Source organism: Neolamprologus multifasciatus, chromosome 18 (assembly GCF_963576455.1).
Source record: "Neolamprologus multifasciatus chromosome 18, fNeoMul1.2, whole genome shotgun sequence".
Classification (NCBI taxonomy): Eukaryota; Metazoa; Chordata; class Actinopteri; order Cichliformes; family Cichlidae; genus Neolamprologus; species Neolamprologus multifasciatus.
The window spans coordinates 17,354,791-17,375,394 of NC_140456.1; the positions used below are offsets into that span (position 1 = coordinate 17,354,791).

Here is a 20,604-nt window from a genome sequence, read left to right on the forward strand (position 1 = left end):
GTTACGACATAGATTTCTAAATCAGGCCTGAGACTAAATTGTGCCCATCCACACCATAAAAACCTGCTTAGGACCTGCTTTAAGAACATGACAAAGAGCTTTACCCAGATCTCAACTGGAGTTTGCATCTGTGAGATGAAATAGAACACACCCAATCCTTAGTGACCCCACCCTACAAACTGCAGCATGCAAGGACCCAGGTGCCCCACGCCACAGGACACCAGAGATCTTACATCAATGCTCTAAAGATTATTGACGTAAGACCTCTGGTGTTTTGGCCCAGCAGAGGGCCTGCTGAGCATATGCCTAAGTGCTCCATATGATACGTATTAAAGATACGCATATATTACATTTGAAGTGTGAAACTTGGGAAACCTTTGTCACATAAAACAAACTGCATGAGTTCAGAGCAGAATTTACCATGTGACATTTCGTAATGGACTCTAAATGAAATTAAATGTATTTGAATATGTCCCTGAAGATGTTATCATTAGCGGCATTACTCTATTATCCGAGGTTTCAAATGAGCATCTTCTTTCTGTGTCGACAAGATTAAAGGGAGGAACTGTACGCTGCAGTTTCTTTCCACGAGCATATGGATGGATATTGAATGTTTGCACAACATCTGCTCTGAGGTAGTGACTGAACATCACTGTATACACTGGTAGTTTTTTGCTGGATTTTTTTCTTCTTCCATGATGCAAACTGGTCATATTTGAGCACACTGTGCTTATTCAGTAGATGCACTCTGTCCCTGTTTAATTAGATATCGTGGTTAAATGAGTTAGCTCCAGGCACTGGTTTGTAGTAGTTTACTAGTCTACACTTGAGTATGATAGCTAAAAGAGGAGAGAAGAAGTACAGAAACTGTAATTTTTACCCTTCAACTGTGAAAGCATTAACTCGAGAACAAGGGGACATACGATTCTCACATTGATACCACAGATGTAGCTACTAAAAATCTTGGCCAAGTTCAGATATCAGTGAACTTGAGCTGAAGGTAGAGTAAGTTTTGTGACCTAGGATTTTGAAATCAATACCATAGGTGTGCCTGCTAGGAGACTGAGGGGTAACATTGGTGGTCAGTGGTCAGTATTTTTCCCCTTTTTGACTGCTTCTATTTAAAGGTTTCTTATTCTGCATTTTTTTTTTTCAGTCTTTGGCCTGATTCAGTTAGAACAATTCTTGCTCCGGCCTCATTATCCTGTGTTGTTGTGCTGTTTTTATTAATAGTAATGATCCAGGTGAAAACTACTGCCCACAATACTGAAATTCTAATAGGGTTAAAAATAGTATCGTATTTATATGCCTGGAATAAGGTGGATTTGGGTAATGAATGGTCTTGCACTTTTCTTTTGCTTTTTTGCTTCCTTTCTCCTGATTACACCGGGGAATGCTGATTAAAATATTGCGCTTCGTGGATTGTTAAAAAGTCCATCTTCACAAGCCGGAGCAAAAACAGCAGAACACGCTTGCGCTTTAACGCATGCATAAAATCTGAACACCCGGGAGATAAATGTTTAATATTAGCCTTAATGCGCGCGGTCATAATTGGCATTAAGATCCTAATCCGCGCGCTCCCTGGCGATCCGCTCCAGGTTTTGCGCTCAACAGCCAGCTGCTGCAGAGCAGGGGACCGGTGAGCCGTTTCTCCTCGCCTTGTTTGCCTCCAGTCCGGCTGTAGCTCCGACTGTCTGCACGGCGTGTGGATGAGGCGCAGAGGGAACAACCGAGGGAACGCACTGAAAACCAGCCTAAAGAAGTCCTATTAGCCCCCTCCGTGCTTTATCTGCGAACCCGACCGCTGGAGACTTTAAGAAAGACTTATCAGTGCGGGAGCAGAGCTCGGAGTTTGATTTTTTTAAACGAGACTGGGGCGCATCTCCGTCTCCTTGAAGTGATCTCTTTTTTATGCAGTCTATCCGTAGCGCTCCCGTCGGAAGGAGCCTGGGTGCATGCACAAGAGGAGGAGGAGGCGGCGGGGGAGTAACGATCATTACTTTTGAACAGACCCTTCGCCATGGAGCTATTCGTCCGGTCCCGGGCGCGTTGGCTGGAAGAAGAATAGATACCTGGCACGGGAAACCCCACCTTTGTCTTCCACTGTGAGGAAAGTGGAGCATGCAGCCGAACCCTAGCCGTCTTTGTGCGACCCGCTGTTTAGTTTCTAGGGGCCTCTTCTGAAAAAGAAAAGAAGGGAGAGACGGAGAAGAAGAAGAAGAAGGGGGCTCCTGGTGATCTGAGATTCACATTCCGCGCCGGGATCCGTATTTTGGCACGGCGTATACCCTCTGTAAGTAGCCTTTAAAAGCGGATGTTTTGAGTCTTTCGGGGGAGATGCTGGGTTATGTCTCGCTGAATCAATACCATTTATTTACACTCCCAGGATAGGATAAGGCAAATGTCAGAAAACGGGCCCACGGGCTCCTCCGGTAGTTTAAAACTGTGGTGATGGGATCAATATAAAGCCCAGAGTATAGGCGACGTTATTTTTAGGTGGCTTCCGCATCCAGACTATAAATTAATGTGAAGTTGCTTAGTTACTGATATATATATATATATATATTTCCATGTAATTTACCTTAAATGCCCACTGAGAGGTGCTTCTTTAAAAAACGATTATTCTATGACAGTTCTTGTGTTTTCACATTACAAATTGGATTTTCTTTTAATCAAGATGCACACATGACAAGAAAATCCCTTAGCATGAAGCTGAAGCCTGTTTTTCTTCGTAAGAAAAACAAACAGAAGTTGATTTATATTTATAGGATATTCAAGAGTGATATTAAAAAAAAAAAGAGAGAGCTCACACAAACATCTCCACCCAGTCCAGGACACCAGGAGCTAAGTAGTTGGATGTCAGTTACTGTCTCCATTTACTTCTCCATTTTGCGGCTATAAAATAAGATCATTTCACAGGGCATGTATAATTCACAGACCAGAGTCAGCCATGTGTGATGATGGGACACACTCACACTCTCTGTCTCTCACGTAGGGCGCGCACACACACACACACACACACACACACACACACACACACACACACACACACACAGTTTTTACAGGCACCATCTCCCAATCTCACGTGAAGCTTTTAGAGATAGGGAGGCACAGAATAAAGCAAGGAGCCAGAGGAGAGCATGACTGTGCTGGGCAGACGTGGGAAGGTTAAATAACGTTTGCACATAATCCATACTGTCTATACCAGATCAGGATGGTGGTGCAACATTATATAAGCTAAGTTGGGGAAACTTAGAGCTTCCCTTTCATATGCTTATATAACAGCTTCATGCAGAAAAGTATGGATGAGCTGGCCTTAAAAGAAACCTGACAAAATTCACAATTCAGTCACGAACTACAAAGGGGGGGGGAAAAGCGAAAAACTGCAGCATTATATAAGCTATATGCACAGTGTGACTAATTGTCTTGCCACCAGACAAATCCAGGCATATTTTGGGGCCGTGGCGGATAAGTTTTTTTGTGTCTTGTTGGTCAAAGACAAAAAAAAAAGTCTCCCCCGGCTGGGATGATGCTCAGAGCGTCTGGTTAATACTGACGTACCCATCAGTGATTGCTGAAGATGAAAAGGTCACTTCCTCCCCTGCCGATAGGAGGCTTTACTGTTGAATATAGATGTTGCGCTTAAAAAAAATGCCTCAGTTCGGGGGGGTGGGGGGTCTGTGTCTTGAAACAAGTGCTTGGACAGTGAATGGTAGGAATTCAAGGAGAAGGAGGGGAAGGGAGGAGGAGGGGGACAAATGGTCTGTTGCCTCCCTCTACCCTGTTTCTACCTCCACTCCATCTCTCGCCCACCCCAGACATGCTGGTTTAGTCCATTTGTCTTGTGTTTTCTTGGGAGGAAGTGCCATCTCATCTCACATTGCGCAAATGGTTTCAGTGCATGCTAGTGTGAATTCTAGCGGGTTTTTGTAACTGCCAATTTCCATATCAAAGTGTCTGCATTTCAATAGGGAGAACTTGAGCTACCAGCCCCCTTCCTCTAAGCAGTTTTGTTCTGACAGAGAATTGCTGCTGCTGCTGTTGCTGGTGGAAGCTACTGACAGGATTGCTGGACACTGCAGTTGGTCATGGTTTATGTGTGTGTGCGAGAGGCAAGTGTTTGTCTTGGAAACAGATTTAGTGTGGATTGGGAGAATTTGCTGGCCGTAAGCTTAACACCAAAAGCCACGTATTTAGCGAAAATTTTGGACGCCGTTCAGAGACGTGGTCATGTTAAAAAAGATTTTGCCTGTTAAAACGTTTTCGCTCAGTATTTCTCGGGGCGAGCGTAGACCAGGAACAAAGATCTGTGTTTCAACCTCTTTAGGAGAATGGGACCCCATCAGAGCAATCATGGCGATTGGGGAAAAAAAAGAAAAGAACAGAAGTTGCTGAAAATATGTTTACTCGTTTTTAACTGGCGTTTTGGTCACCGCGGCCTGCATCTAAAAAGGCTCCAAAATCAATTTGCTTTCAGTCGCTTTCTGACAAAATAAATGGTTTAATTCCAAAACCGAGTGAGCGTAGATGTAATGACACGGCGCATTCAAGCTTTGTGTACGACTCTCGAGAACCTAGCGGTGTTGTTTTTCTTGTCGCAGAGATAATATTTATTTCCAATTCTGTGCAGCTGTTGTTTGTCAGAGAAGGAATGCGGCAAGACGCTGTTTATTTTGATGGATTCGTCTTTTCCCCCCCCCCCTTTCCCTTCTCCTCCCTTTGTGTGGGGATACGTGGCCTAATGTTCACAGCAATTTTAGGCAGGTTAAGTAGATGAAAATAAACACTCGCACGTTTGCACTGCAAAGAAGGAGAGACACGGGGAAAAAAAGCCATTTCTTTGCTTTGTGCGTGCCCTTACTTTGAAAATAGGATCAGCATAGGTTAATAGTGAAAGAAAGTGCAGTGTGTGAGATGTTATTACACAGAGACAGGGAATGGAAATGCCATTGGAAGCGCGGTAGGGGTCGGTGGCCCCTTCGTGGTCATCCTGCTCCTGGGTAATAACATGAGCCAACCACTTCCCAACCTTCAAGAGGAGAGACTTCGCTGCTTCCTCTCCCTCCTATTTTTGGACAAAATATGATCACAAAACTTGTGAAAGAGGCGAGAGTAGGAGGCCACTTTTCCGTGTTGAACCAAAGAGCAGGATAGAGAAGGCTGAGGAGGTGGGGGGGGGGGGGGGGGGGGCGGAGGTGGATAAAGCAGGACTTCACCTGCCATCTTCACTCACGGCAGGCGGGTTTGACAGCTGACTTGTTCAGTTCCTCTGACTGGCTCGCTGCGAAAAACTTGGACAAACAAATGGACAGGAAGAAGGTCTGAGAGTGGCGGCAGGTGGAATTATATTCATCTTAGTGGAGAAGCACACTTTAGATGCTTTTCTCATGAATGGTTGAATTCTCCTTCCCTGTTAGGACTGACTTACTCCTGTGTTGTCTACAATGGCTTCTGACAAAGCTCAGAGAGCAGGGCTGCCTTCATTGTGTATGTGTAGGAGGACAGGGCAGCAGCAACTGTGGTGAGTTTGGTGAGTCAGGAAAGAAACGAGAGTGGGGAAGAAACCATGCTGCGGTGTGCTGAGCCAAGCCCGGTTCTTCAAATTATTAAAAAGCTGCTGAAGAGGAGTAGTACATGCATTCTGCTCTGTTGAGGTTGCTATCAGTGGAGGGATTTGACATCAGTGCTCCTTCTAAGATGGATTTTGTCCTGGCTGAGTGTTGCTGCAAAATGGTCTCAGGTCTGGAGAGTAGTGTCTGAATCTTAGGGGCTGACACCAAACCTGATATTTACCGGTGATGCTCACATCGAAGCGGCACTCTCGCCTGTTAGCCAGAAGGAGGGAGGAAAATGCACAACAGAGGAGTGTGGGCTTAAACAGAAGAAAGCAAAGGGCATTTTGTTTATTTAACAAAGTGCTTCGGGGTGAGTTTCTCACTCGCTGCAGAATCCTATCATAGCCATTTTGTGGCTCGCCTCAAAAATAAAGAGACAGATGACTGGAACGAATGATTATGTGTTAGGGTAGTTAACCCGATGGATAGATATATGGTCTCGCTCCCTTTCGCTGAGATCTGAGGGAGAAAAATTCTCTCCCATACTACCACCTCCTGCGCTTAAAATGACAGTTAACTTTCCCCCACTGGTTTAAAAATGGATGTTTAATGATCAACAGAGGCTTGGCGCTTAGGTCTAGTAGTCACGCTGGCTGTAGATGCGCTCACCGCGGAGAAAGCTACCTCCTCTGCGTTGTTAGGGGACTCTGCTCAAACAGAGACCGGTTCTTGAGTGATGGATCGTCAGAGGTCTCTTTGGGGTGTGTGTTAACCCTTTGGAGTGTGCAGATCTCGCCCAGTAGGGGAGCCGTCAGCGGCATGTGATGGATGTGTCCCAGGTCTTTAAGCTCCATATATCAGAAGATTAGCACTGACCTGTGCTGTCTGGGCCGCCCTCAGAGCTTCTTCTCCAACACTGGCTGGCATTAGCATATTAGGACACTGCTCTGTCTCAGGGGGATACGAAGATAGGGTTCTTTATTTGGTTCTGCCACAGTATAGGTCACAGGAAGTGTGCAGATTAAAGGCTGAAGGCTTTGTGTTGGTATTAGGTGTATCTGACAGGTCATCTGTCTTGAGCCGAGGAAGCGCTTCTCTCTTCTTCAAATTCCTAAATAGTATCATATAATTATCCCAGAAATTGAAGCTCAGGCCATGCTTCACTGCAGAAAGATCTCCTTGTTCATCCTTCATGGTATTCATGAATCACGTAAAAATGGAAATGAGTCAGCTGATGTGGGGTAACATCGTTATTTCTCAAAGAGATCGGACCAGGTATACACCCACACCCATGTTTTATTTTCCAAATGAGTAATCGTCATGGCCTCCGCGCGTGATGGACAGCACGAATTCTGCTATTAAGTGCTTTCGCACAAACATCACAGGAGCATTTGCTTCCTGAGAAGCTACTTAGTGTATTACAAAGCTAAATTGAACATAATATTGGGGTTCTTTCACTTCCTTCAATTTTGCTGCAGATTCTTTCAAATGATCATAAAAACGCTTCCACAGTTAGTGCTCTCATGCAGTGCATTTTCTGTCCAACTCTTAAATGTCACCTCCCACGGTATTGCTGGCATTTGTTCTTGTTGTGTCTTTATGTACAGAAAGAATATTTTGAATGCCAATTTTTCAAGGAGCTGTTTTGCTACATTGGGGGGAAAAAAGAAAAGAAAAATAAGACGAGAGAGGCACGGGATCACCTGTAGTGCGCCGGCTCTTTGTCTGCCATGTCTAATGGCTATTTGATGCCTACTTGGTGTCACTCGGTGCCTTGTGATGAAGCCAATGTATTTTCAAGGTGAGGAGATATTGTCAAAGCCCTTGAACGTTCCTCGGGCTTTGATTGGCAGGCGTTGTCACAGAAGATGAGGAGTGGTGGGAGTCGCACAGCAAAGAGAATCTATTACCTAGGATTGCGAGGCGTGCTTTCACAATGTGTCAGTGCAGTCAGCCATCTTGCACTCTCCGTGTCAAGAACAGTCCCCTCATCGGCGCAATGAGGGAGCAGCTTTCAAGTTTAATTTTACTGGTTACCATAAGTGATGTTATTGATGTTTTTCTTCTTACTCGGGTTTCGTAGCATGATGAATTAGCTTGTGAAACCAAAAACATTTAGGCGTTCATCACCGTCAGTGTGTAATCTATTTTGTGATTGCTGGCAGTCAATATTAAAAAAGAGACAGAAAGAAAGAAGGAAAAAGAAATGCAAATGGCATTCTGGCAAAAAGAGAGAGAAGAAGAGCAATATAAAACTCAAAATTCAGCTGAGCCCTTTCTTGCTGATTTCCGACATTTCAAAAGCCTCCTTAATACACACTGAGAGGGGCTGCAGGCTCTCAGGGTTGCAGTGAGAGAAGGAAGCCTGTTGTTGATCAGCCAAGCAAATCAGATCTTGATATTTGAAGAGTGGAGTTGTGATTGCTAATCACTCCACTGCTGAGTTTTAATTAGGAGACTCATAAGCATTCTGTCATTTCTCAGCAGAGCATAGTCAAGCATCAGATGTACTTAAGAGAACAAATAATTAGTTGTCTTAGTAGTTAGGGCTACCAAACAAGCACGTGCACGGGTTTTGTTTTAGTTTTTTATTTTATGGATTAATTAGTATTTTATACTATGTACTTGCAATGATTAAAAACATTACTGCTAACTGTGCTTAATGCGAGCCCGTGTGCTTTTCACATCTTAAATCATATCTTGATCTCATTAAAGGATAAACTGGGGTTGTTTTGAGCCGAGCAGCAGCCGTGCGTGGACACTTTGTGCATGTGCTTATCACCAAAGGAAGCTTTAAACTATTTTCTTGGGGTTATTGCTATAGATTGGACCAAGCTTATTTTGAATGGGTAGGTTTCTGTCCTGTGCTCCTAAGACCTTTGTTAGGACATTTTAATTACAGCAGAGCTGGATGTAATTGATCTAGGCTTAGAGGGATTTCACTGTCAATGAGAATGAGCCTGGGCGTTAATACAGCCGAGCAAACGCTTCCACCTCTGTGCCACACTAACACACTCGCACACATACACACGGTGGAGACAAGAGGAGATATGCGGTGGCTGTCCTTTATGTCAGAGGGACCTCTGTGTTTTCCGTGTAACGGTTAAATCAACCTTGCGGGACTGGCTTACATGATAGTGCAGACGAGTGTACCTCTGCCTTTAGTTGAACATATCTGTTGCCCACATTGTTGGCACCTGGAGTGCTCTCTTACGGAGCACTTTCTTCACTGGTTCCATGTTGTCACCCACAACCTTGAAATTTTTATAAGGCTGTTAGATAATGCTTCCCGATGAGGGTGAATTATTGATGGTCTTGTTCGTATGAGTGGGACAGGGCAGGCTTTTAACTCTCTGAGCTGCTGGGTCTCTTATCCGGTAACTAAGGGACACCGCACAAACACCCAGAGGAATGATGTACTGGAGGGAGGGAAAAAAAAGAAAAGAAAAACAGAGGCAGGGGGCTGAAAATAAAATAAAAGAAGCATGCATCCTTTACGCTACTGTTGGGCTAAGCCACAGCACAAGGGAAATTTGGCAGCAGAGAAAAGCGTTGCATCGACTGAAGCCTTTTCTTTGTTTTTTGGGTTTTTTTGAAGCATTGAAAAGTGGTGTGGTGGCCGCATTTTTTTTCTTTGCAAGGATACACACAAAAGTCTGCCTTTTGCGATTTTTTTCCTTTTTTGCAGAAACACATGCTTCAAGTTTAGTACATGTGTCAACACAGGATGTGATGTCAGGAGAGAAAAACGGTTCGGATCGGACAAATAGAGTTTGTAACCCGGGTGAGGCTGCAGAAACAAGTTGATTAATTGATTAGGCGGTCAAATAAAAAGTGATAACTGATTGATTGTCCCAGAGAAGTAAAAACACCAAGCATTCTTTGGTTTCTGGCTGGATGTTTTTGGCTTTTCTCTCGCTTGTAATCAGAGATAATTTGATGTGTTTTGGGCTTTGGACTTTTGATTGGACAAATCAGGCAATAAGAAGATGTCACACAGATGGATAAATGAATAACATAGATGGGATAATATATAAAATGAAGATAATGATCAGTTCTTTAACGCAGCGGTCCCCAACCTTTTTTGCGCCACGGACCGGTTTATGCCCGACAATATTTTCATGGACCGGCCTTTAAGGTGTCGCGGATAAATACAACAAAATAAAAGTAGTACCGGTACCAAAAACAAAGAAGGTTTATTCATAACACACGTGAAAAGACCCAGGAAAACCGAGTAAACGATAAAAACGATAACAAAATAACGCTGAAAACCGATAAAAACCCTGAAAACTATACATTTCACACCTGAGCCTCAACTCTCGCGGCCCGGTACCAAACCACTCACGGACCGGTACCGGTCCGAGGCCCAGGGACCGCTGCTTTAACGGATGGTTTTAGCAGGCTCTTACCAAATGTAAAGTCCTTGTGTCCTCTCACAGTTTAAAATCTGATAAATGTGGCTATAAACGCTCAAGGTTTTGGTACATATCTGCTCCAAGGCAGTGTAAACAGTATTTATGAATGCTCTTGGAGGCAGAAACCACACAGCCTTGAGTCTTAATTAGTTTTTTGGTGAAAGTGAGGTCTGAGCTGTTCATTTGACCCTGAATGGCAAACTGTGTAACCTGCTGCACACACAGAGCTCTTCTCTGTGTCTGTCTCTATTGAAAACGTAGCTGCATTCTAGTAAAATCAGTCCTCGGCCATTAATTGTACACCCGCACAACCTGACAGCTGTCCTGATTCTTATAGCTCGCACTTTCATCATTGTCCCAATTCATTCTCTCTCCTCTCATCTGGGCCTCGTGTTTGCATTACAATGGGGCGAGCAGGACGAACTGGTGGAAATACCGGTAAAGCGTATAATTTAGCAAGCAGAAATCTGCAGCATTGTGCTTGAAGCTACATTTTGGATTTTATTCTAGCGACTGCTTTTTTTTTAGCCACAAAAAAATCTTACGTTTGGCCTTAAAAGCAGCCTGTCTTTTGTCAAATCGTCGCAGGTTTGGTGCATTTAAAGCAAGAAATCATATTCTGAGTTTAGAGACACATCCAGCTGTTTAGAGGCTCTGCATTAGTCTTTTTCGATGTGTTGGCGGTCATGTTGCATTCATTCGTCAACCTGCGGTGGTCCGTCTTCACAATGAAAATTTAAAGTAGTTTACAGCTCAATCAGCGATAGTCACTCTTGAATAATAACCCCGAGACTGTCTCAGCGAAGACAGGAACAGCACAAGAAAGCAATTATGTACAAAGAAAACGAGAAAAACAAGTCCAACCAGCTTCCATTTCCCACTGGAAATGCTGTAGATTGATGCCTGTGAGTTGGTTTCCAAAGGAACAGACAGAGGGGGTGGACAAATTAATAGAAACCAATACTGAGAAAATTAAAAAAAAAAAAGGATTTGTGAAGAAAACAAGCACAAAAATCATCCAGGCCTCCACGTATGTGCATATTAAGTCCATGGCTCATTTCCAGCTCAATACAGCCAAGTTGTGAATGTGGGCAATATGGCTAAAAGATATTAGCTTGAGCATGGGTGAAATACTGAATCTCTGCAGAAGGATTTCTCTAATCGGTGCTTTAATTTGGAGGAATCAGTCTTTAATAAATTATAGATTTGAACAGACAAAGTCGGGATTACTAGGAGTTTGAAATTATCATTATTATTATTTCTTTTAAACAACATTGATTAAAATTCAGATCTTGAGTCTTGAGGCTCCAAAACTGTCCCTTTGGGACATGCCGGGTGTCTGTGAACTTAATCATATTTTCTGGCTTCTCTCAAACACCGCCACAACTAACATGCCATCAATCATACCCAATTTTCTCTTTTGCTCTTTTTTCAATTAAAGTCTAACTAAATTTCAGTTGCTTCTCTGATGAATGGTGCTTAGCTAAATATACAGTAATGAGTCAGCTTCAAAAGAGACTAAGCACCACATTTGAACATGAAAGTAGCAGGTCTGAGCAGTCATTACTTGAATTAGCAGGTACTGGGCACAGAAAAGAAAATTTATGGAAAATCCTCACGGTCCAAGTTCAACACTATGCCAGGTATTGTTCATAACTGTTATGGTTGTGTAGCGATAATGCATTGTTTTCAAGGTCTTTCCTGATTTTTGAAAAAAAGACAACTAAAAACTATTAAAAGAAATAAGAAGCCAAACCATGGTGAAGTAATGTAAACGCAAGAAACATGGGTCAAAGCAATCCAATAATCAAAAATTTCATATCAAAGCGGCTCAAACGACTGCATGAAAAACAAAAGTGGGCTCTTGTGCTCAGAAATCCCTTCAATTTGCTGAGCGTTGAGCATCTTTTAGATTATAGTGTTGGTTTCACAGCCTGCAACTTCACTGTTTTGGTCCACTCTCCGTGCTCTCATAGTGTCATTTACGGCAGCAGCAGGCAGTTGTTTTTCACCAAAGGGAAAAAAAAAAAAACCCTACGCACACTACCTGCCCATCAACAAACCACAGACAGACAAATTTAGCAACTAGCCAATAATGGAGCATTTAGCAGCTTAAGAGCCAGATATTTCCCTCGGGAGTTTTGGAGACCATGGCAGAGCTAAAAGAGAGGGGTGTATTGGCCAGAAATGCGACTCCAAATGAATGATAATGCCGGGCTCTAACTGCTGGATGTGTAATTAGGCAGTTGTTTGCTAACAGATTGAATAAAAACACTTGGTCATCATATGTCAGTGTTTTGTTTACAGCTCCGTCTGCAGGCCCTAATCCTCAAGTCGGACTAAAAAAAAAAAAAGAGATAGCAAACTTTTAATAAAAAGTGCCGTGGACGGGAAAAAAAATAATATCGTGTGGTACTGAAGTTAAACAGGCTCCTATCAGATGTGAACAAAAGCATAAAAATTGAGATATTTACTAGTAAACAGCTTAAAAGTCTAAACCGTAAGTTCGCATGTCGCACACCATGATTCGAACAGGCAAACATCCACAAATCGCTTTCATCTGGTGCCATAAATTTGCACTTAGCTACCTGGCATCGAAACGCAGACAAAATAAAACGGTGTTAAATGTTTTTCTCAAAATCTAATGAGTTTACCTGCAGAGAAAACCCGTATGTGTCTGCTGTCGACTGTTAAACATGGCGGTGGGTCCGTAATAGCATTGGCAGCCGTCTCGTGGGACTCATTAGGTCTGACGATTACTCCGCACAGTGGTGTAATGGCCAAGGTGTATGAGGCAATTTTACAGGACTACTGTTGCTGCTCCCCGTGTTGCGGCGGTTTTATGAATTAAATCAAATTCCTGGTATGGTTTCCCCTGTCACCGGATATAAACTTCCTTTAACATCGTGGAAAACCCTGTAGAGAAGAGTGTGGCGTCAGTTTCTCACCCAGTCAGAGGCTTCAGTCCTATAATTATACACGTTCGCGCTATAGTCTTAATATTTTCTCATATCAGCACATTTTTTATGTCTCCAGTCACTGAGCTTCAGTTATATAAGAGGCGTCCTTAAGGGTTATTTACTATTCCATGTGGTGCTTGATTTGCATTATGTGAGTGCGCACTAGAAAGTAGGTCAGTATATCAGTAATATTAAATATCAGCGCAATTGTTTGACAGTTTTGGCTTGTTCGCATTCATTATTGCAAGCTGTTTTTCTTTTTTTTAATCAAGCCGATTATTTTAGGGTTAAATTAGTACATTAGTGCTGCACCTAACAATTATTCTCAGCATCCTTTAATTTAATATAATTTTCTTACTACATTATTGTTTCTTTAAATGTTTCAGATGTGTTGTTTTGCTGAATCTCGGGTATAAAAAAGCACAATTAAGTTATTATAAAACACCTGCTGTTAATGCTCTGCCAGGTGACTCATTGCTTTAGATTATTTTTAATTTTTTTAAATTTATTTCTTGTCACATCGTGATTTACACCGAGTTGCCTTTTTTTTTTTGTATTTTTACCTAAAACGGATGCAGCTAAAAGCTATAAAGCTATAACCCCCCTCCACCCACTTCATAAAGGCTGCAATACAGAAAAGGGGTTTAGTGAGTGCGTAATAGTATCAGAAAAAATATATATGTATGTTTATTGGACTTTGTTTCCAGAAATTTCAGAAAACAGTAATTGTGTAGGTGTTTGTTGGAATAGGAGTAGGAAGGCTTCACAATATCTGCGAATGAAATGGCAATTTTATTCACACAGTACACTTCAATATGTTACGCTTAACATAAAAGATAAGAAAATAAAAACCTGTATGGCTCTACTGTGCCTTAAGGTAATAAGAAACAACAAAAAAGACTTTATGAAGAAATAAAGAATAAATAAAGAAATACAAGTTACCATACATACTACACACACACACACACACACACACACACACACACAAAAGTTATTAAGTGCAAGCCTTTGAGAATAAAAAAGGTTTTGAGTGAGTTTTTAATGTAGACACAGTTGTAGAGTTCAAAGGTCACTTTTAAAACTGTAAACAATAACCAAAAGGAGCAAAATACTTCTTGTTTCTTAGAAATGTTTAACTTTGTTCACACAAATGCAGACTTTTGCTTTGGTGTTTTACATAATAACTAAGAAATATATATATATAATATCCCAGCTCTGTTATTACATTGAATAAGGCGCTTTAGAGAATTTGCTTCAGGAGTGAATCACAGAAAGTTGATATTTTTTCTGTCCTGGCAATGAAACCAATAATTATTTCATTTTTTATTTTGCATTTTTAACACGAGCATTAAAGAAAAGAATAAGAACCAGTTTTCAAACACGAGTAACGAAAACACCACCAGCTTTTTGTGACTGTGACATGTGGATTTCCTGATTTTAAACTGATTTCTGATTAAAAATCTGCCTATCATGAGTGCACAAACAAACAAAAACTCCAAGATGATCTCAAAAAATCAATGCGTATCTGTGAATGTCACTGACTTCTACGACCCTGATCTAATAGAGACCTCACAGACGTCCCACAGCGGGGAAACACACCATGTGCTGAACAAACACATTATGCAAAACAGACTGAATTTTTGACAAAAAAAGCCCTTTAAATGCACTTTAAATTGGACAAACATGGATCGCGATGAGGCCGCAAGGATAGATACATCACAGTATGTGTAGTGAGCCATGAAGATCTCGTTGTGGCAAAGCAGGAACTGCATTAAATTGTTCCCAGTTGAGAGAATCCATATAACTTTAAATAGCTTCTAAAAATCTGTATGAAAATGCAGCGAGCATGAAGTGTAAACCAAGATGTCAGGAGAGACATAACAGCCTGTTTGAGTGATGTACAGTGTCATGTCCTTGTGTTAAAAATAAGATCCGGCTCTGTGAGGAACATTAATGTCGCAGCTCTGTGGGTGAAACACAGCGAGGGAGGGACTGCTCCACTGGCAGATTAGAGGAAACTTTAATCAATGTTAAATGAGGTTTAATCCAAAGTTAACTTTTTATTCAGTAATAATTAAACTAAATAATGAACTAATGCAACTGTGCCAGATGACAAAGTAGACATATAATCAATAATCATGATTCCTTTCATTAAAAAAAAAAGTCAAAACCCTTTCTTTCCCTTTTATAGTCTTTCCTTTGATTTAATCGCAAAAATGATTCCTTTCTTTTTGACAGTCCAGCTGAGAAAACCCGAGTGAGATGAAGAGAATACCTTTGCCCTGACTTTTACTTGTCAGGCTACACCCCTGCTCTCTGATCGGTAGTCTAGCAAGACAGGATGTACTAGTAGAGGCTAGGAAAAAAAAATATTGAGAACTCTGCTCTTTTACTCTAAATATTCTCTCTCTTAAAAAGGTGCCAAAACTGATGGGCATCAAAGACCAGACAGAAGCATACGTTTGATCAATAGCAAAATACTATTATTAAAAATGTTTAATAACATATATATAGAAATTGATATAGAAATGCTTATATCAATTTTCAGCTAATCTGAATCTATATTATCTTTGCTTGGCCAAACAAGTAGTGCTGGCGTTATAACCAGTAATTTGCAATAAAGGAAAATGTTACTGATTAGATGTATTTAAATATCTAAATGTGCCTACATGTGCCATCTCACTTAATAAAAAAGCATATCAGTGCCAGAGAATTTTTTTAAAGCTTCTTTTACTGTAACATCTACTACTGGGGTGTCAACTAGAAGGTTCAGGGGCCAGAATCAGCCCGGGAAAGATTCAAATCTGGCCCACTGGAAAGCTTTGGAAAATGTGAGGAGTGCATAGGTTTTGAGGTTTTGCAGTTTTTCCTGTTGATAAAGACTCCACAGTATTCCCATTCATACTATGCCAAAGTAGTAATAAACAATGAAATGACAGAAAAAATCCAGTTTTTCTAGTATTTCTAGTATTTATATTACATATAAATGCATGCTATAAATGCATTTATAATAGCAAGGCTACCAGAACTTTTTCTGTCTCTTTACACATTTATCATGTAAAAACACTGAGACATACTGTTAAAATCGCAGCTTCTTTTTCTTATATTAAAATATCTCACGGATTAAATGTTCACTTAAATGCCGTTTAAAACGGAGCATGTCTGTATATTTCAGCCCCATCTGAGTCTTGCCGTGTCAGTAACTTGTGTGGCTTTTAGTGGTTTGACCTACGAGTGGCGAGTAGAAATAAACTTTTGATAACACCTTAAGCCGGGCCTATATCCGAAATGACAACCCTCAGATAGTTTGCAAAATAGCGTGCCTCTCCCCTCGGGCTGTTCTGGCCCAGACCCCAAAGCTGAGATCACTTTGGGCCACATGTAGGATTTCTTCTCCTTTCTCGTTGTTTAAACAAGTTGTTGTCAGAGGTGGAAATTAATGCTGGATTATTTCAATTGGATGGCAACACATGAATGAAGTTTTGCAAAGCTGGAGGCTGATTGCGCCGTCACTCCTCGCCTGCATGTTGTTCATTAATGTCACAGATGTTGTGTGTTAGTGGTTAACATCCTACTAAAACCTAATGCAGTCTGAATGGAGCTACAGTGTGTAAAAATTTAACATCGAGTCGGTGCGCAACCCCCACCCCCCACCGAAAAGGTGTGAACATCAACATATCACCCAGTGGAAACGTGCTGAAAGTGAATGAATCTGTTGTGAATGCGCTGCTCGTGTGTAGTAAGGTTAGGTTGAGGGGTGGGGGGGTGATATTGCCAGGCCAATCGCGTTTTCCCTCGTAAAAAATGCAGCTTTAATGCTGTACGAGGTGTGTGGGTGTGTTTGTGTGTGGATAAAGAGCGAACGGGTTGGGGGGCGGAGTGCTAGCATTATGCGTGGAGGAGGTGAGAAGTGAGGCCTTCAGTAAATTTATGAAGAGACTGATTGAAAGGAGAAACCGCTCTTTTTCGTGTCAGTGTCAAGCTGCTCTCTGCTCCTCTCCAGTGACCCTACTGCTCAACCAACTGCTCTGAGGTCAGCCTATTCATTTTGGTGCCAAGCAGGAACAGCTACGGCGCTCAGTAGTAGCCTGTAGCCAGATATCAGTGAATAAAACTGACACCTCGGTCATTGTCTCCCTCTGTTTTCCTTTGATCTCTTCAAATACGTGTGGTATAATGTAGCTTTTACAGATCTGGGGTCAACTGGGGGAATCGGGGAGCGTCACAGCAGTGATGATAAAGCCAGTGCTGAAGCGATGGCTCATTAAAGCCGTTTTCTTGGCAGAAAATGAATCTCCCAACAATTTTGATAATGTATTAGTTGTTTAGATCGGTTATCAAGCAGAATGCTGAACATGCACTGCCGTAGCTTCTCAAACATGAAGATTAATTAAGAAGAAAGAAGCAAGAGAAGCGCTCGCTGTCTCAAATGAATCTTTCAAAGCCACATTTTCCTAAAAAATTACAGTGTGGAAACACACAGTCCCGGAAGACCCAAACAAACAATGCAATATACATGCAGACTGGAGCAAAACATCATTTTCTGTTACTCCTGTTCCTCGCAGCCTTTTTTTCTTTTGAACAAATTCATCAAAACCCAGTGAAATTGTTCGATTGAGATATTGTTTGTTCGCTTTAGAAACACAGAACTAATCTTAAATCTACTCAGGACATTTGGAAGTCCTCACTCTTCTTTGTGTGTACAGCTTCACATCACTCACTGCCTTTTTTTTTTTTTTTTTTGCTTGTTTCAATATCATCACCGTTAGACTCAACTGGAAGCTTTTTTTTTTAAATCGGTGACATTTCATAAGCTGTGGTAAAAATAATTGTTAGGTGTTAATTTGATCGTTGACAGACAAAGCAGACCGGGGATGGTAATTATTTTAGGCAGCTGTCATTTATTTGTTGACAGGTGATTTCAACTACCGGCGTCAACAGAAGATTCCACTTTTTACCCTTTATCCAAGTGTCTGCTCCCCCGCACGGCTCTTTTTGAAAGCTACACACCATCCTCTCTTCATTTTGCTTGACACTAACCTGGTTGTTCAGCCCGGGTCTTCTTTGTTCTCTTCACTTTGCTAAGCTTCTTTGCTCACCCCTCTCTGTTTCACCATGTCCATTTGCCCGCTGGCACTCTATCTTATCTACTGGCTCAATCTTTTGGCCAAGAGCCGCTGAACACACCAACTGTTGTGCGCTCTCAATAAAATAGTGAAGCTTTGCACCTTTCAGGTTTTCTTTTTGTGTGTTTGTGTATATGTGTGTGCTTGCGCTTTTTGAGCTGCACCGAAGACCATTTCTACTTAAAAGCATGCTATCCACAAAGGTCTCTTTTTAATCTGGAGCCATTTATCCCAAAAAGAAAACAAGACAGAAAGTGGAGCTGCCTTCAATTGCAGTTTTGCATATCTACATGTTACAGGAACGTTTTTGACCTCGTCATCTGCAAACCATCTTTAAAAAAAAATTACCTGTTGACATATGAATTATTTATGGGCACTGAGCCTGTTGTAATTATGAGGGAATAAGTAGCACGTGCAGCCTAATGGGAACTCATGCAAAGACATATTTTCACAAAAAATTAGTGTGTGAAAACACACTCATTTGCCAAAACATTCAAGCAAACTTCCCAACATCCGTGCGTCACGAAGCAAAGCAACCTACCGCTCTATCGTTTCCTTTTCTCTGCTTTTAGAGATAAAAAAAAAAAAAAAACTCAAAAAATTTGCTGTTACGTCTGGGCGAATCGTCAAAAATTGTATCTGTTTAGCCAAAACAAGATTACGAAAACCCGCAAACGTCAACATTTGAGCCACATCTGGAACCAGCGCTTTAACGATTGAGAGATCATCCGAATATTTTGCTACTATTTACTGCTGCGGCTCCATGTTTACTAATATACGTAAGCATATTTAAGTACTTAAACTGCTCTTACGCTTTTCTACGTCCGACTCCCCGAACAGCATTCACCGAAAACACCTAAAAGAAGAAACATTTGTAAAACTGGAAACTGTAAGTTCTTGTTGTGCTTACAGAACGGCAGCTGAAGACAAAAAAAGGAAGATTCGGCTCTATTTGAGATATGTGTCTTTAATTGTTTCCCTGTGTCAGGCTGTAAACCCCCCTGTTTACTGCCTGTTAATCCTAACAGTGCTTTATCTTATCAGCAGTGTTGATAAAGCACGCTCTGCAGACTGCGCCCGGTGTCACCGCGTCTCTATTTCTGGCAGTTGACGGCAACTTCCCTACATCACTGGTGGAGCCAAGGAAATGACATCATGTCGCTGCAGGGGTTGAAAGCGCAGCCCTGACAGGACTGTCATGACAAAAGAGTTCCTTGGGAACGTCAGGGCGCACCGAGGACGGAAAAAAAAACGAGTGTCTGGAGGCTCTGTTTTCTTAGTTCCTGTAGTTCGCATCTTCCACTTCTAGCTCATCAACAATTTTCTTATGTTTCAAATTCTCCTCTCACATGTGTGTCTTTTTCTTTTTTTTCCTTTCTCTTTTTTGTCCTGAATGTAGGGCAAAGGGGCGGGCCAGAAAGTTCTTCAAATTAGTCGTTATTCAAAGAGTGGAAGACGGATCATTGTGTTGGCAAGATCCAGCTCTACAGGGCCGCGGCTCTATTTCACTTGTAGGTTTTGAGCTTACACTTGGAGTTGCGCATTAGTTTTGTTCCGCTCGTACTTGATATGTATGTATGCGCTCTTTATCTCTCTTCTCGGCGTTGACAATTGAAAATAAATTAACATTCCTGGGCTTTATTTTTGTCTTCGCTAAGCCTGTGGAGAAAACTTGGAGGCAAACCCAGGAGGTCAGGCCATACTCACAGCCTGTCAATCCTCCTCGGTGACCCCACCGCCCCTTTCTTTCTCCCCCTTCCATTCTTCTCCTCCTCTCCTCTTCCCTCTCCCATCTATTTAGTCCCTCCCGGCTTAGAAACTCCCAAACTCCCCCTCTTCTCCCACTCTCTTTCACTGGACGCCTCTCCAGCTTGAGTGAAGCAGATACAAGCTTTGTCAAAGGAGCCTCACATTCATTCAGCTGGCTGTTACACACAGCCTAGTATTTCATGTGAAGACATGTGGGCTGTCTCCTTCCATCCATTTATTTTAATTATGTTTTAATTGCTCGCCATCCTTTTTTCAATGCTTGCTTATTATTTCTATCAGGCTGATGTGAAAAATTTGCTGTGGACTGTGATTTTCTCCATTATCCTAACTGATGATAGATTTCTCTCCCTGGGTCTCCACACTGTGTGTGTGTAAGAGACAAAAGAAAAACAGATGTCGTGAATGTTTGCATAGCATTTTTCATTTCATTGGTGAAGTTTTTTGTCTCGTTTCCAGAAAGATATACTGTTAATAGAGGACGGGGAGGGAGAGAGGGGGAAAAAAACCTCAGGGAATAGATTTCCTTGTATTTTTGTAGGAAGAGGAGCTTAAAAACGCAGATGAAAATTAAAAACTTTTGTGCCATTTGTCTCCTGGTGTATATTATAGATTTGAGCTCATTAGATGTAGTGTAGGTGGTGACAGTTAGTCATAACTGTTTTCCCTTTTTTTTTTTTTTTAACATATCGGCCTCTGTGGAGCATGATTATCATTATGCAGAAATCACTGGCCGAGTAACAAGTAACCTCAATTCCCCGGCTTCGGGGGGGGGGGGGGG

General features: G+C 41.8%; 1 protein-coding gene across 8 annotated transcripts in view; it reads left to right on the forward strand.

The window, feature by feature from the left end:
* The first annotated feature begins 1,626 nt into the window (after window positions 1-1,626).
* The window catches only part of adgrl2b.1 (adhesion G protein-coupled receptor L2b, tandem duplicate 1), a 93,592-nt gene continuing 74,614 nt past the window's right edge, over window positions 1,627-20,604 (forward strand). For 4 of the 8 annotated variants that reach the window (XM_085139842.1, XM_085139849.1, XM_085139848.1 and 1 more), the window contains exon 1: window positions 1,627-2,293. The gene's annotated coding sequence lies outside the window, so the exon portion shown is untranslated. Of the gene's footprint in view, window positions 2,294-15,927; window positions 19,568-20,604 lie in introns of those variants that run through there. The other 4 variants (XM_085139852.1, XM_085139853.1, XM_085139854.1 and 1 more) reach the window with 2 other exon arrangements.